The sequence below is a fragment of the Hirundo rustica genome, chromosome 17, assembly GCF_015227805.2.
Source record: "Hirundo rustica isolate bHirRus1 chromosome 17, bHirRus1.pri.v3, whole genome shotgun sequence".
Lineage (NCBI taxonomy): Eukaryota > Metazoa > Chordata > Aves > Passeriformes > Hirundinidae > Hirundo > Hirundo rustica.
The window spans coordinates 1,030,688-1,043,392 of record NC_053466.1 but is presented as its reverse complement, the minus strand read 5'-3'; the positions used below and the strand labels follow the sequence as shown (position 1 = coordinate 1,043,392).

The 12,705-nt window shown below is 48.1% G+C and overlaps 1 protein-coding gene across 4 annotated transcripts in view; it reads left to right on the top strand.

Moving 5' to 3' along the window:
• TMEM132C (transmembrane protein 132C) overlaps positions 1-12,705 on the top strand; it is a 165,376-nt gene that overhangs the window by 129,998 nt on the left and 22,673 nt on the right. The gene's annotated exons all lie outside the window — the stretch shown is intronic.

Here is a 12,705-nt window from a genome sequence, read left to right as displayed (position 1 = left end):
GAGGCTGCCCGGCGCTGTGCCCAGCCCGTGTGCCCTCCCTGCTGCCAGCGCAGACGGAGGAGGGCACTGCCCAGAAGGAGCAGAGCGGCTGCAGAGGCTGCTGCTGCTGCTGTGCAGAAGTTTGCAGCTAACAGAGCAGTGGCATTTAAAGGCATTTAAAGGCATTTAAAGGCAGAGGAGTTGTCGTTTGTGCGGCTGCAGCGTGTGCTGAGCGGTTCAGGCTCGGAGCAGAGCTGACCCAGGGCTGCCCTGCAGCAGGTGCTTGCCTGGCCGGCTCCTGCAGCGCAGAGCTGCTGCTGCCAGGGCTGCAGGGGGGAAAAAGGAGCTGGAGGAACGTGGCGTGGCTTTGTCTGGGAGGGGGAATTGCACTCAGCAGTCTCCACTGCTGCAATGTGCCTTCTCCTCTGGAATTAACGCACCGGTGCTCCCTGAACTCGAGTTTTCTCGTTAGCTTTGGCTGACAAGGGATTGCCCAGGCTTACCTGATAAATGCACATCCACTGTCCAGACTAATTCCAGACAGCACACCTCTGTGGTTTTCCCTGGGGGTGAGTGGTCTCCATCTCCCCGTGCTGTCACTTGGAGGGGGTGAAGCGGAGCAGGCCAGGTGTGTTTGCAGGCAGAGCAGCTTCTCAGCCAGCCGGGGCATTGGGTGGGGTAGCTGCGAGCCATACAGAAAAACTGGAGGCCTTTCTCTTAATTGGCAGCTTCTAATGATGATTTTGGCCTGGGAAGAGCGCTCTGATATTTCTGGGGGATGCCTCGCTCTTCACAAGCAGGTGAAATGTTTGCTTTAGCAGAGCTGTGAATTGTTCAGGCTGAGCTGTAAACAGCGAAGGCCTGAGGTGTTACAGCTCGGACAGTGAAACGAGGGAGACAAGAAAATGCTTTACTCTAATGGGAAATAATGAGGGAGCATGGGGTTAAAGAATCACCCTGACTTTCGTAAGACTCAGTGTTTTAATGAACTGCCCCCAAACCTTAAAAACCCAGGAGCTTTTCACCTTCAATTTGCTCTGGGATGCGTGTTTGCCGTACCCGGCTCTCGGTTTACAGTTCATTATCCAGACAGATGCTCATCACCGGGGATGTTTGTCATGGAATTCATTAGGAATCTGTGCTTCAAACTCAGTAGTTCTGCTTGGGGGAGATAAAGCACACAGGGCAGGACAGGGCTGAGCACAGTGCAGAGGACGAAGCTGGCGCTGAGCTCCTGCTGCTGAAGGACGTGGGGAGCAGCGCTGGGCACGGGGTTTGATTTATCCATCATCCCAGAACCAGAAGGGTGCCAGAGCCTCACCAAAGCTTGGACCACCAAACAAACCCTTTAAAACAGGCTTTAATGCCCCAGCTCTCCGTGTTGCTGCCACGCACTGAATGAATTTCCAACCCTTGCACTCCATGGCCCCAATGCTGTGGGGTGTCCACACAAACACTGGGTTTCCCCTTCAGAAATAAATCATGCCTGAGATTTAATGCTCCAGTACCATGGCGGGACCACCAGCACGCTGGGGAGAGAGGGAATTTCAGCAGGCAAATGGAAAAAAAGTACCACTGACACTAATTTTAATCAGGTCCCAATTACCTGATTTGTCCTCTGTATATTTTTTTCTTCTCTAGCAGAGCTGATTGTCTTTCTGCAAGATTTGTTAGCTCACAGAACAATAATACAGGCTGTAATGATATAATTTATGGCTGTAATTTGCTTTTGGAAATCCTCTATTAGTGAAAAATAGCCAGAGTGCAGTTTTATTAATTACAGCAGGTGAGTGTTGAATGCTGAGTGTCAGTACCAGGGGAGGGACTGGGCTGTGCTCTGCTCCCCAAGGTCCTGGAGGAACAGAGCTCTGTGTCCTTTGGAGGCTGGGGAATGAGTATTTTGCTTAAACTAAATAAGTGTAAAAATAGTTCAGGTTCACTGGGAAGCTTGAGAAAATGACAGAGGGACACATTGGCCTGTAAATTCAGTCTTGGGAGACACGGCAGAGTGTTCTGCAGCACGGAATGTGCGCACACCCAGGATGGCTCTGCAGAATTGCACATTTATTTACACCTTCTACCCCCAAACTGCTGCTGGCAGCTCAAAGCCTGAGGTTCATTCCTGAGCTCTGGTCTCGCTGTGCCGTGCCAGGGAGAACCACTTCATCTCTATTCCTTCTTTACCTGTTTTACCTTAGCATAACACCTTTATTGCCATTTGCATAAACCAGACTTCACCAGGACATAGCTTTTTGCGGGGGGGGGCAGGAAAAGCAGGCAGGCAAAAATCACCTTGTGTGATTGAAAGGTGAATTCTCTTCTTTAGTGCTCTGAAGCAGCTCAGGGCTGGCTGAGCTCCAGCAGGCTGCTGTAACCTCTCTGTGCTCTTGAGCTCTCGTTTTGGGGAGCTGACAGAAGGCAGGAGGGCTCCTGCTGCGCACGTTATGTCAGCAGCACAAACCAGAGCCATCCGTCTCGGACCCGGGCGTCCTCAGGAAGCATTTTGTCCTGCGTGGATTTTATTTTTTTTTTTCCCCGATGTTTTTCCACGGCTTGCTGCTTGGTTGAGGCAGCAGAGGAGCCTCTGGTTGGGCTGCTGGAGCTGGGACAAAATGTCAGCTGAAAAGCAGGGCTGAGAGGGGAGCTGCCAGCTGGCACAGGTAGCCTGGGGCATATGTTTTAAGGATGCCTGGAAGCTTCAGGAGTCAGCTTGGTGTGGTGATAAATAAGTCATTCCAGACTCAGTCGTTCCTCCTGGCTGCTCTTACCTCATCCCAGTGACGGGCTACTCATGGAGCCCTGGGAGGCTCTGATGTGCAAAAATAGGCATTGTCTGGCGGGGTGGGAGCCACACGTCTGTCTGTAGTTGGTTTCTGCCTCTCCTGGCTCTTTGGCTCGGGCCCACTGCAGCTTGACTCATCTCTAAAATGTATTTCCTGCGTTACAGTGCGAGGCTTTGGCTGACAGCATCGTTCTGTACTGCTGATTCTTCATGGAGGAAAATTCCCTGCTTAAACACGGATGCTGGCCTCCCCTGCTTCAGTACTGGCAGGGCAGTTTACCCTGACGAGTGAAAATCAGGGTAGTTCCATAAGTGAAGCCAGGCTTGTGGCTAGAGGTGATGTCTTTTATTAGGCCATCCAGTAGAACTGGAAAAAAAGCCAAGCTCTCAAGGACACAGATCTTGTTTCAAGCCTCTTTCAGTGCTGGAAGTTGCTGTGAGATGCTCAGATAAAGTTAATGGTCGCCGGGATTGCTCCGGGTTACACTGACAAAGAAAACGGTGCTTTAAACGAATGGACTTGATCCCTTTGTCTGTCATATCCCTGACTTACACAATGATCAGAACAAGCCCTTTCAGGGATGCTTCTCTAGCCAGCAGCCTCCAGCAGGATCTGGACATTTACCCCCAGAAGGTAAAAACCTATTTCTGCTTGAGGAAGAGGGAAATAATTGCATCTGTGATTATACATACTGGATCTATTCAATTTTCCTCCTTCTAGATATATGCCAGGTTTAGTTTCTATAAGGCCCACCAGTCTATCAGACATGTGTCTGATCAATAATTTAATTTTCCTGTGTCACTCTCTCATCTTTTTAAGCGCAGTGAGTTTCTGATGTCTGTGCAGTATCTGCTCTCATTAATGCAATAATCTTGGTCCTGCCCTCTGAGTGCTTTGCTTATGTAGAGCTGCCGTGAAGTCAGTGAAATCAATAAACTATTTGAAAAGGAAAAATAATCTAGGTACAAGGATAGGAAATAATAATGACTGTTTTCTGCATTTTTATGACCACTTTTTCACAGCGGTTGCACAAAAATTCGTGGTCTCTTTGTTACAGATGTTGCTTATCGAAAATTAAAACTGTACAGCCAAAATAAGAAAAGAGCAAGTAGAAAATTCCTCTTGCTGGTTTCAAACCTGGCTAAATTAAATTGAAATGCTGAAGCAGAAGCTGCCTGCTTCACTTCCACTGTGGTTTAAACAGGGCTCTGACATCCACAAACTTCAGCCAAGTGCACGGCCAAGAACTGAGGAACCTGAGGAACTTGCAGGACGTGAGTACTGCCTATTAGCAGGAGGAAGCAACTCATTAATAATCCATGGCATATTAATCTACCCAAATAAAACAAGTTCACCGCTGCCACAGTGGCCATAAAAATCATCCATGTATCCTGCAGGGCCCCGGTTACTTAAAACAAGAAATTGTCCTTGAGACTTTATCCTTGAAGTCCATAAAGCTTTTGAAATTACTTCACCTCAGTTTGAGAGTTCAGAGCACCCCTCACTCCAGTGCCCTTTCCTTGGAACAACCAGGCTGGAGAAGACTCTACCCTGAATTTCCAGACTGAGTAGTTTATTCACCAGCTGTGGGAGTGGCTGAGCTCTTTAAAACTTGGTGTCGGTGCACTGAAATCCAGGAGCTCCGCCTGGAACTCCAGGAGGGGGTTGTGGTGGGCACCAGATTTTCCTTGACTGCAAAGAATTTCAAATTGCAGGAATAAATGAATAAATGAATAAATGGAGTGGGGACAGAGCCCCTCTGCACACGGGGAGCTGCAGCACAGGGAGGCAGATGGGGAACTCGCACAGACTCACCTGGGAGAGGCCAGGAGGGGACCCAGGTGTGCCCACGGGTGGGGTGTAACCCCTGGAAGGTGTCCCAGGCTCTGAGCCGTCTGTCCAGGGCTGCCAGGGCTCCTCCAGCACTCCTGTGCCCCTCTGGAGGAGCTCCTGGAGCCAGCTGTGGACCCTGGGAGCTGGGAATGGCACTCTGTCCTTAGACACTTCCATCTTCTCTCAGAGTGCAAACTGAGGGTTGGATCTGCTGCAAAGCGTGTCCCCAAAAATGCCTGTTGTTGTTGTTGTTGTTGTTGTTGTTTTCCCTGTAACCGTGTGGATATTTTCAGTGTCCAGTTTAATTTCTCAGTGGAGGGTTGCAGAAGAAGTGCTTGGGTCTGAACACAGTAGAGCCCATTAGTGAGGAATCTTCAGGGTCTGCTCCATGGGATGGACCTTGGCTTTACTGAAAATAGATGTTGAATTCAGTAGGGTCAGGTTTTGAAAAATTACTTCCACAAAATATTTCCAGTGAGAAAGGAGTGATGGAAACGTGTCGTATACAAAATGAAAAGTCCTGCCTCTGTGTGCCTGTGATCAGCTCTGAGGCTTCTCTTACCCCAGGATGCCTCCCGGTTGTGTTTCCATGAGAATTCCTCACCTCTGTACAGACAGGCAGCCTGTGACTGTGTGTCCTGGTATTCTTCTGTGTTTTCAATCTGCAACTGCCTATTGATTACAGCCATCACCATTATTATTATTATTATTATTATTATTATTATTGTCGCTATGAAGCCAGCTGCAGAGCAGGGCCACAGGTTTAATTGAAATGAGCATGGGAAGGATTTCAGATTGCTAATGAAAATTGCCTTTTTATGACCAGCTGTGTTCCCACCACAGGCTGTGGCGTGGCCAGAGCTGGGCTGGTCCTGCCTGGTGCTGGAGCAAACCCAATTTCACCAGGGGCCACTTCCAAATGGCTTCCTCAGGTTCCTCAGAAAGGGAACTAAATGACAGATCTGGAGAAAATGCCCTTAAACTGGCAGCTTTATACAAGAGAAGAGAACTGCAAGGCGTGGGATGATGGAAATACCGCACAGCCTGGCAGCCCTGGGCTGGGCCATCACCAGATCGATCCCTGTTGCTGTTCCTTTCTCTCCCTTCCAGGCTGCACCCACAGCCCCACTCCAGCTGGGAGACCCGTGCTGGGGCATTCAGCAGCGCAGAGAGCCCCGGGGTGTCCAGCACCGCCAGGGCTCCTCAGACCACGATCCCCGAGAGGTGTGAGCGGATGGGAAGCTGGTTTTGTGATTGCAGAGGCCGCAGCGTGTTGTTGGCCTCGCTTTTGGGATCCCTAAGAAATATTTCTCTTTTCCCGGGAGTGTTTTGAGTGGCTGCTTTCACTCAGTCAATGCTCATAATATGCTTCTCTCCACTCTGTTTTCCAAGCACTCGTCCGAGGGTCGTTAGACAGAAGGTTCTGTCTGTGGCTAGGTGTGGTAGATGTTCTCGTGTGCCTGCCGGAGATGGGATGTGGATAATTTATGCGCTGCATTAACGCATAAACCCAGAAGTTTTCAGGAGAACTTAGGACAGTTTATGGCTTGTATTTATCAAGTGGAAGTGTTTCCAGAAGCACCTGCGAGTGCACTTAGATCCATGAGCAGCAGTGGTTCTCAGGATAAGGGCTTTTAACCTGTCACTTCACAGACTTTGATCAGTTCCCATTTTCTGTGTTAAAAAGAGCCAGTGCTGGTGCTGGAGCTGGAATATCTCAGGTATTCACTCACATTTCAAGCCATAACTGCAGTTTTTTCTCTCTAGATAATGTGTTTTCTATGTAAGTGCTTTCATTTCTAAGTCAATTTAGCAAAATATTGGAAGTGAGGACTGAAATGTCACAAAGAGGAACAGGTAGTTTCCTGTGTTACAAATAAGCATCTTCTAAAAAAATCAGGTTTTTGTTTTTTGTTAATTTATGTCTATGCTTGGAGAAACACAATGTAGGCTTCTGCTTCCCATCTTCTCCAGTCACTTTTGTCTCCTTATTCTGTATTTTAAGTGGTTGTAGAAAGATGAAATGTGGGAGTTCTGTTTCCCATCTCCTGCAGTTGTCCTTAAATTTTTTTCTTAGCTTTTAATAGGTTCCAGAATAGTTTCCTTTGAAGTCATTTTCAGTTCCAGACTCTTCCTCCACACCGCAGGAAATACCATCTTTGCAAAGACAGACTGGCCGCTGGATCCTGACGTGGCTGTTCCAGTCAGCAGAGAGCAGAGACAGCTCTGGTGTCGTGTTTGGGTTTTATATATTCAATTGTATTTATTTATTTAATGTTATTTAACATTTGAGCTGTTCCTGGTGGAGTTTGGTGCCACAGCTCCTGCAGGGCAGAGGCTCAGCACTGGTGAGACACGCTGATAGAGATAAACACTCACAAAAAAACAAACTGCGGCCATTTACAGCTTTAGAGATGCTGAAGGAAGGCACAATCCAACACAAAAACATTGATTTTATTCCATGTCCTTATTAGTTTGCTTTTCCCATCACCTTTCTGTGGGTTTTAGATAAAGCAGAGGTTTTATATATTAAAAAAAAAAAAAAAAAGCCATAAGGGATCAAATCAAGACCCACTTAGCTATAGTGGTACTTGGAGGGCTATACTTCATAAATAAGAGTAAACCATTTCTTGGTTTTGTTTTGATTTAACGTTGGGGCTGCTTCCAAATATATTTCAAATACATTTCCAAACGTACTTGGAAAACAAACCAAAGCAAACCACAACACTCCCGATATTCTCTGGGCGTTTTATCCAGCAGGAAAACCAAGGCCAGGCGCTGTCAGACGCTGATGGCTGCTCTGCTCCATTTATCACTTTATAACATGATGGCTGTTACCTCATGAGTACATCAGCTGCAGAAGAGGCGGGGTACTGCTGCTCGGGAGTGAAAGCCAAAGGGACAGCCTGCTTCTTTAGCAGCGTCCCTCAGTGTCCAAACACGGATCCAGGTGGAACCCAGGTTACTCCACCACTCTTAAGGCCAACAATGCCAAGGAAAACGTCAGCTAAGGTGCAAATTAACCGTGGAGACAAATCGGGCCGTTCCAAATCGACGTAAGAAACAGACGCAGCGGATCCACGCTGCCGTTTCTGCGGTGGGTTTGTGACGAGCACAGGAGAACAGAGGAGCTGAGGGCTTGCTCTGGATGCTAATCCCCCCAGCACACCCAGCACGGCGAGCTCCCTGCTCTTGCTGAGGCTCTGCTAAAGGGCAGCAATCCCCCGGGCACAGCAGTGAGGGGCAGCAGCTGCCCCAGAGCAAACACAGCCCAGAGCCCTCCCGTGGGCACAGCCGGCGCTGGGGCTGCCACCCCTGTGCCCCGGGCACACAGCCGCTGCCTGAGGAGCTGCGCGGGCTCTGGGGCTCTCCATGAGCCCTGCAGAGGCTGCAGGGAGGGGCACAGACGTATCTGAATAACTCAGGCTGTCCTGGCCACCAGCCACGCTGCTTGTGAGTAACCTTATCTAAACACCCGCACTTCTTGTTATCACAACCCTCAAAAATTCATCAAAGTTGCTGAGACAACAACAGGACTGAAAATAAGAACAAAGAGCCTAAAAAACTGAGTACCAAGAGTGCCAAACCTTAAATACAAGGAGCACAGCATCATAATAAACTCTAACCAATTAAGTATCCTGCAGGACGTGTGTGCAATGCACAAAGTGAAGCAACCAATAAAATAACGTGTGAACAAGCAACTTAAAATCTATAATTGTAGCTTAATATAAACAATAAATTTACCTCCACTTCAATCATATTAATTCGTCATACAAATGTGCCAGTCTCCTGCAGGGAGGGGGTGTGGATGATTTTCCTCATCCCCAGCCCTGCTCAGGAAACAAGGCGCAGTTTTTCACCCAGGTGTGCTGAGGGTCAGTTGATCTGGGTGCTCTTTTCACCTCCTCCGTGTACAAAGTGTCACCAGAGTCTCTGCTCAGCACCAACACCCAGCACGTGGAGCCAGCCTGGGGCTGCTCTTGGGGAAAGAGTAAATCCATATTCAGGCAGTGGAACTTTGGACACTGAGGGACGCTGCTAAAGAAGCAGGCTGTCCCTTTGGCTTTCACTCCGGAGCAGCAGTACCCCGTCTCTTCTGCAGCTGATGTTACTCATGAGGTAACAGCCCTCATGTTATAAAGTGATAAATGGAGCAGAGCAGGACTGAAATGTGATGGGCCGATTGCATTTGGAATCAAGTGAAAGAGCAGCCCAAAATCCAACCAACAAAATTGGCCCTTCCCCACTCCTGCCAGAGGGTGACTCTGCCTCAGTCATCCAAAGCCCTGCCCTGCAGGAACGCTCCTGTTCCTCTGCAGGCTGTGCTGAGAATTGAAAAAGCAGAGTTTCAGCTTCTTTCCCTTCTTGTCCCCAGTGCCTGTGGATGTGGAGTGCCAGAGGACCCAGTTGGCGGAGAGCACAATGGATAATTTACTGTTAATCGTAGGATTATGGAGATAAACTGAGTCTGCTGCCTAACAATGTGATTTCGTTAATCAGCTGTAATCTGAGCAGCATTAATAACTGCAATCCACACCCGTTGTGTGCCCAGGCTCACGAAGCAGCAGCACCAGTGCCTGCAGTGCAGTGCAGCTCTGCAACCCGTGATGCACAGCTCCGTGCCCTCCTGGGTCCCCCGTGGTGTTCGCATCTCGCACATCTCCTCTCCTCCTGCTGCAGGGCTGCCGGGGTGTCAGTGTTCCTCAGCTGAGGACAGCCTCAGCTGCAAGCACAGCCCAGCTCCTGGAGCTCTCCTGGGTGGGTTTTGTCTCCCCTGCCTGCAGCCCTGGCCTTGCTGGCTCTGTGCTGGCTCTGTGAGACAAATTCCGGGTTCATTTTGAGGCAGACAGCGCCCCGCTGCCCCTTTCCCACGTGCTCCTCCGAGCAGCTTTCCCCACCCAAACATAAATGGCATTTCAGCGTGGGTGCTGCAGGTCTGTGCCCCGGGTTAGTCGCTGGTGAGGTGGCATGGCTGTGTGAGGGACAGATCTGAACACTGAGCCACCATTAACCTCATCCTGGGAGACTCCGCTCCCCCTTCTCAGCCTGCAGACTGGACCGTTCTCATGACCTCAGGCTCCCGTGGATTTCTCTCGATAACGCCATCTAATCGGATTTGGAGTTTAATTAAACAGCTGTCACTTTGCTTCCTCGTTCTGCCACAATTTAATGTTGAATTAGTTCCTAAATCAGTCATGGCTGAATGCTTGCCTTCTTACGACTGGGAGGTTGGATGGGCATCGGGTTTGCTCTTCAGCTAAAGCCAAGCAATGCTTTGTGTTCTTGCTCTTTGTGCAGAGCTCCCGCTGCCACCAGTGCAAGTTTCCTGGCTGAAAAGGGGTGGAATAAAAAGTGAGATTGCTGCAGAGTCAGCCCTAGGGTTACCTAGCTCTGAATGACCAAATTGAGCACAGCCTTCTCAGCTCTGCCTGGAACACAGCGGCTTCAGGGGCATTCTTTTCCCTTTCTGAGAAAAAAGAGATTTTTCTGAAATCCAGTCCTGCAGAGTTTGCTCTGAGTGCAGCTGTGGAAGGAAATGTGGAGGCCAGAACTGCTGCTGGTGGCCTTTATCCAAATTAACCCTGACACAGGCAAGACCAGAGTATGAGTGGAGGTTTTTGGTGCTCTGAGCTGTAACAGCAGCTCCAAGGAGAAAAGCTCCAAGGAGAAAAGCTCCAAGGAGGAAAGCTCCAAGGAGGAAAGCTTGGAGATCTCCTGGAGGGTGGTGCTTTAGCATCAAATCCTGCCAATAAATTTTAAAGCAATTCCTTACACACAAAAATCAATGATTTGCTTTCAAATGTCTCCTTTGATACCTCCTTGAGCCTAACCACTAGAGTTTTCCTCTAACCATTAGAGGAAATTTTGGTCTTTAATTCTGCTGTTTGTTAATTAAATACGTTTAAATAGTAATTTTTTCCTTTGTTGTATCCACTGAAGGCACGCCCTGGTAGGAGGAAAGAGCCATCCTAACTGGGAGTTTGTAGGTGTTCTTCAGGCACGAAAGCCAGCTCTGCCTCTGCGATGTCTGCGTCAGACGTTGTTGGGATTTGGGCATCGTGCTGCCAAGGCAGTTGGAGGCTTCCAAAGTCAGGGCTCCAGCCTCCCTTGTTTCCATGAGGATTATCTGTGTAGCTCTCTGTTTCAGCTGTGGAAGTGCCAGTCCTGGCTTTTTTCACAGTTTGCAATTCACTTACAGAAACTTCTTTCTGACCTGGATATTGATGCTGACTTACAGCGCATCTTCCTTCTGTTTTTTTTTTCAATTTGCTCTACATTTTTGAATTTCTTGGGGAACAAGTCCAAACACTGCTATCAGATGCTTTCAGGGTGGTTTTTTGTTTGTTTGGGGGTTTTTTTGTTTGTTTTTTTTTTTGTCACACAAAATAAATTTCATTTTAAAACTCTACTCGCTGCCTGCACAGAAAGTAGATTAGTTCTTGGGGGGATTTTAAAAATTAAAGGATGTGGGAATGGCCAGGATATTGTGATTTTGAAAAGTGCCTTCATTTTAAATGAACTTGTGGTCTCTCTGAAAGTTCCTTAGGAATGTTGTTTGTGTACTTAGGCTGCAATCAGGGCAGTACATTGCATTTGAAAAGGAGACCCAGGAGCCACCACCTCTGCTGGCTGTTGGATTTCCTGTGCTGCTGGGAGAGCAGTTGCTTTCCTGATGTCGCTTGGCACATCCTTGGCGATGGGAGTGCTGCTTGTGCTGATCAGGGGATATTCAGGGCTCTTGCAGGGGCTGTGAGAATGCAGGGAAACAAATCTGGGTGCTGAGCCAGAGCCCTGTGGCTGACGTTCAGGGTGCTCACGGACAGACAGACAGACAGGAGTCTGTCTGAGCTCCTTTTATTTTTATCTGTTTCAGTTCAGCTTTTGCGGAGTTCTGGGCCGTGGATGCTTTGCTGCACTGTTGAGAGTTTTCTCTCGGTTTGTGTGGTGCAGACAATGGTGATTCTCCCTGATCTGCCTTTGGCTTTGTTGCAGCAATATAAAGGGAACACAGAGGAGGCAGCAGTTGTGCCATGAGGATATTTCATATCCAGGGATATAGCATACCTGCTCTTCTATTTCAGTTCTGAACAAAAAAGACAATAAAATCAAGGCTTTGTTCCTTGGTCCCTTTTTTTCTTCTGTTTTGTTTTAACTATCACAGGACACTTAGAGCCTGAGGAAAGGAAGTGGCAGAGCTGAAAATTGCTTTTAGGACAGTGTGTAATACATTAATTGCTTATACATCAGTATTTCTTAATCTGTGTAATACCCAGGAGTTATTGCTGCTCTCAGTGGAGGTGAAGGCAAAAGGTTTCCATCTCTGCTCAGAGCTGTGGCTGGATGGGCACCAACCCCTTCCCAGTGCTGGGGATCTCTGGTGCTGCACTTGGAATGATTCCGGGTTCCTGCATTTCCAGAACAGTCAACATTCCCTTTTAGCACTTCCTTTTAAGTTTGATGGGATTTCTTACGAGAGCTGCAGGAGAACCTGAGAAATAACAAGTTGCCAGATGAAAAGAAAACCTGACCTAAATTTCAGACTCACTGAACTTGAATTGAAAACACTATCAACAGTGTCAGGCCCCACTTTGCTGCTGTTGACATCAGTGGCTGCAGTCCTCATGACTTCAGCGCTGAGGAATTTGCTGAATATTTTATTCACTTTATATTGAAAGCTGAAAAGTTGGAGAAAACTTTGAAGTTCTTCCTGCATGGGAATCTTGGGAATACAGTGCTGCTGAAATAGTTCCGGAGTTCCAAGTGTTAGCCTGGTCGATGGTGCATTGAAAGGCTTTTATGTGCCACAACCCCAGTTCAGACTTCAAATTTCCTTGTTATTTCCCCTGCAGTTAACAGCATCACTAACTCCTTCTGGATTCCTTACATTGCTTCATTGGCCATATCAGAGGAAATTAAATAATCTTGAAACGGTTCCAGACACAAAGTTCACAGAGAGGCCCCATCTTTGCAATGGGCTCGGATTCAGAGAGCAAATTTTTTACTTTGGAGGCTCTTTTATCCTTACCCAAACATCGCCAGTCGAGTCTACATTAGTAAACACTCTGAAATGACATGTTGGAAGGTGAATATTGGGACTAACCCCACGTAT